Source organism: Bison bison, unplaced genomic scaffold, assembly GCF_000754665.1.
Source record: "Bison bison bison isolate TAMUID 2011002044 unplaced genomic scaffold, Bison_UMD1.0 scf7180017864508, whole genome shotgun sequence".
Taxonomy (NCBI): Eukaryota; Metazoa; Chordata; class Mammalia; order Artiodactyla; family Bovidae; genus Bison; species Bison bison.
Window position 1 is genome coordinate 12,627,669 of NW_011495064.1, and position 4,544 is coordinate 12,632,212.

The 4,544-nt window shown below is 37.6% G+C and overlaps 1 protein-coding gene and 1 pseudogene across 4 annotated transcripts in view; one reads left to right on the forward strand and one right to left on the reverse strand.

Annotated features, from left to right (window-relative positions):
* EXOC6B (exocyst complex component 6B) overlaps positions 1 to 4,544 on the forward strand; it is a 734,244-nt gene that overhangs the window by 269,788 nt on the left and 459,912 nt on the right. The gene's annotated exons all lie outside the window — the stretch shown is intronic.
* Positions 39 to 2,831, reverse strand: LOC104980917 (annotated as a pseudogene). The gene has a single exon (XR_824316.1). The product of XR_824316.1 is annotated as a heterogeneous nuclear ribonucleoprotein M pseudogene (transcript).

Below are 4,544 nucleotides of genomic sequence, written 5' to 3' on the forward strand. Positions count from 1 at the left end.
CTGCCATTTCCTTCTCCAGGAATCTTCCCGACCCAGGGATTGAACCCATGCCTCCTGCACTGCAGGCAGATTCTTTACCGTCTCAGTCACCAGGGAAGCCCAATTAAAATGCATCAAAGATAAATAAGGAAGGAATTAATTTTGTCCCAATATGAGCCTCATTCCACTTGAACTACTCAATGTCCAATTATCCCAAAAATTATTAAGATAACTTTAACTTCCCCAGAAATCCCCAGTCAAGAGGCACACTGTACTTCTCACCTGCAGGTCCCAGGTTGCCCATTCCAATGCCTTTATTCAAATGGTTGGCATCAATAGGCTGCCCTCCTGGTCCTAACCCCATGCCAATACCACCAAGTCCATGGGGAAGTTGTTGCAGATGCTCAGGAGGGAAAATATCTCCCTTTGGTAAGGCCCTCTTATCCATTTTCCCGTGCATTGGTCTCAAACAGCAGCTGGCCACTAAACATAGATATAGTTTGCATGGCTTCAATGGACTGTTCAAAAGTCACAGTGCCTATTCCACGACTTTTTCCATCTTTATCCTCAAGAATGTCTGCTCTGACCACCAAACCAGCCATACTAAAAACTTCCTTCAGTTTCTACCAGCCAACTTTATAATCCAGATTTGCTACAAATACTGTGCTTCCCAGTCTTCCAGCCTTTTGCACTGCTCTCCGGGCATGTTCACCATCAGGATCTTCTTTGACTTTCAGTGGTCAGACTATGCTTGTTTAGAACTTCAGCAGCGTTTTTCATGCTCTCTTCCATCTTGAATTCAACAACAGCTCATCCCCTTGACTTTCCTTCAGCGTCCAACTTTTTCTTTAACCAGATCTTTATGTGACTGCCATCTCGCATCAAAAGGTATGTTTGTAATGAAGGCTCTGTATCTTTTAGTTGGATTGGCATATGGCTCAAAGCGATTGCCTCTCTTTTGATGTTTTTCTCCTTCCTCTTCTCATTCTGAGCAGATTGTTTTCCTTCACCTTTTGGGCCTGGAGGGCCGTTGCCACTTGGCATGCCGGGTGCGGCACTCTCCTCCTCCATTTTGGGCTCCGTCGCCGCCACCTTGGCCGCTGCTTCAACGCATACTGCCATTTTCTGCGTGTCGGGGCTTTAGACTTTCTGGAATTTAATGACCTTTAATATCTAGAAATCTTGAAACTTTATTGTTTGTCCCTTATTCTCTGCTTTTTGCAACTATTTCCCTTTAATATCTTCTTTGTGTTGGTATTGAGTAACTTATTAAGTTCTTAAGGGATTTAAAAGTTCTTTAAAACTCTGGGCTTTTTGTGTTAAATCTTAATGCTATTGTCTGAGATCCACGAAACAAGAAATCAGGGAGGTAATTTTTAGGATATTTTATTTTGTGTTTTTCGTTTATTTAGCACTGTTTGGTTCATTTATATGTTATTTTTGATGATAACGTTCCTTCATATTTATTAAACATACATAAAACTGTCATTTTTTCCAAATAATATTCCCTTTGTTTTGGCACAGTTTTGGTAATTTACTTGACCATACCCTAGAAAATCTTAAGTATAGGTCTATCTGGTATCTTTGAAAATTGGGTAAGTGTTAGAAATGATCTGTCAGCTAGCAGGCTAGCTGTCTAACAGTATTGTAATGATGTTTTCTTAGATTGTCATATTGAATACTATCAAATATTTGGTTTATCATATGTTGGTTCAGTTTTTAAACACACATTTCTCTCTTCACAAATGGACATTTTTCAGCATTATTGAGGTATAATTGATAAATAGAATTGTAGGGTATTTAAAGTGTACAACATTATGACTTGATATACATGTATAGTGAAAGGATTCCTTCCATCAAATTAATGAACACATGCATCACCTCACATATTTACTTCTTTGTTTTCTCCTGAGAGCATTTAAATTCTACTTCCCTAGCAGTTTCAGTTATACAATGCAGTGTTGTCAGCCACAATGATGTTATAAGTTAGGTCGTCAGATCTTATTAATCTTATAGCTGAAAGTTTGTACCCTTTCAACAACCCCTTCCTATTTCTCCCACCCCTACCCTGCTAACTGCTTTTCAACTCTGGTAACCACTGGTAACCACTTTTCTACTCTGTTTCCATATGTGTGTGTGTGTGTTTAATTACACATATAAGTGATACCAACACATGGGTATTTGACTTATTATGTTTGAAGAATCTAAGAAAAATTAATTTATATATGAATTTTTATGAAGTTAGAAGAATTTATCATGTTATTAATTATCCATTTTCTGTGTAAACCTCATTAAAAGGGACGATTGATTTTTTTTTTTTTTTTCCGTCTGTGGACTAGGGAATGACTGACTGGACTCTAGGATATAGCATACATTTTCAAGTATCCACTTAAAGACTTGGATTGAGTATTATAATGTATCTGTGAAAATATTATTATATCTTAGGAAAGAGTTTCTAGGTGATTGGGTATAGTCATTATTTTCAATGGTTATGAGACATAAGACTGTCCTAATTATTTGGGGAAATAACTGGATATTTAGAGTTAGATTTAGTGCATATCTAGCGGTATTTGGGGAATAGGTTTTTTATATTGTAATTTGTGTTCACTCTGAATCTGAAAAATATTTAATTCTCGTTTTCTGATTCATTCCACTGATGAGCTGTAGAGGGCATTACATGAATAGTAAATATAGCTTTGTATTTTCAGTTTTCATCTGAAGTCATTGTACAAGGTGACTAGATTCTGAGTTATTATTCACTTTCTTTGATATGACATAAATATCAACATTATCTTCAGTGATAATGGATTGAGATAAAAATATTTATGAAACTTAATTTAATTACCATGAATTTTTCATTAAAATAATATTTTTCATTAACTGTGTTTCATTTTTTCTGAGAGCTAAGTGAAAAAAAATGTGTTTAAAGGGATTTTGAGAACATATAAATAAAGCTTCTTAAGATATGTTTGCCTAGAATGGATTAGTTAATGAATCAGGCTTTTAATGTATGTGTACTAGTCTAACCTTTCCTAAAATGCTACCCGAGTGATCCTTGCTATTTTAGAACAACAAGGTGAATAAAGGTATTTTTTTTCCCCCCTTATTGCAGACATTTTGTGAACTTAGATTGCAAAGAGTTTAGTTCTCCTTATCTCTGAGACAAGTTAATATAATTTAATGAGAACTAATAAAAACTTACAAAATGCTTTTCCTCTGGCCTAAGGGGCCAACTATCTAATCAAAATAAGAATGGGAAGAGACTACTAGATGGGACTGGAAGTTGAGAAGCCCACTTTGCTTTCTTTTCACAAAGTAAACTAAGTGACATGCCTTCTTATCTTGGGGTTTTAGTGTTCCTCTCTGTAAGTTGGAGATTCTTCAGTGTAACCTTTATAAGATAGTGTTTTGCTTTCAGATTTTATGAGGTTCTTAAGGACATTAAGAGATGCTTATGTTCTTGTACACACCACTGAATAATCAGATACCTAGTGCTACCATTTTCTTTTTTTATGGTGTCAGTAATTGGGAAACTGAGTAAATGAACGAGTGATTCTAAAAAAGTAATTTGTGTAAAAACTTATCTTTACAGTATAGAAAGACTTTTTGCCTAGAATTTTAAAAATAATTTCTCTCATCCTTTGGTATAATACATGCCAGACTTGGAATTGCTGTTCAGTCACTAACTCATGTCTGACTCTTTGTGACCCCAGGGACTGCAGCACAGCAGGCTTCCCTGTCGCTCATTATCTCCTGGAGTCTGCCCAAACTCATGTCCATTGAGTTGGTGATGCCATCTAACCATCTCATCCTCTGGTGTCCTCTTCTCTTTCCTTCAGTCTTTCCCATCAGTAGGGTCTTTTCCAAGGAGTCGGCTCTTCACATCAGGTGGCCAGGACTTCGGGTTAAAATACTTTTAATGTAAGATAGCCTGATATGATCAGCAACAGGTGTTCTATATACAGATGAGAATATAGTTGTAATGATTATGTACAGCCATTATTGTTAGTTTGCCTTCAAATCTTAGTTGTGCCACTCTCTGAAATTTGTAACCTGTGGTCACTTAAATAGCCTTTCTAAACTTTAGATTCAGTTCAGTTCAGTCACTCAGTCATGTCCAACTCTTTGCGACCCCATGAATCGCAGCACGCCAGGCCTCCCTGTCCATCACCAACTCCCAGAGTTCACCCAGACTTACGTCCATCGAGTCAGTGATGTCATCCAGCCATCTCATCCTCTGCTGTCCCCTTCTGCTCCTGCCCCCAATCCCTCTCAGCATCAGAGTCTTTTCCAATGAGTCAACTCTTTGCATGAGGTGGCCAAAAAGTACTGGAGTTTCAGCTTTAGCATCATTCCTTCCAAAAGAATCCCAGGGCTGATCTCCTTCAGAATGGACTGGTTGGATCTCCTTGCAGTTCAAGGGACTCACAAGAGTCTTCTCCAACACCACAGTTCAAAAGCATCAATTCTTCGGCGCTCAGCCTTCTTCACAATCCAACTCTCATATCCATACATGACCACAGGAAAAACCATAGCCTTGACTAGACGAACCTTTGTTGACAAAG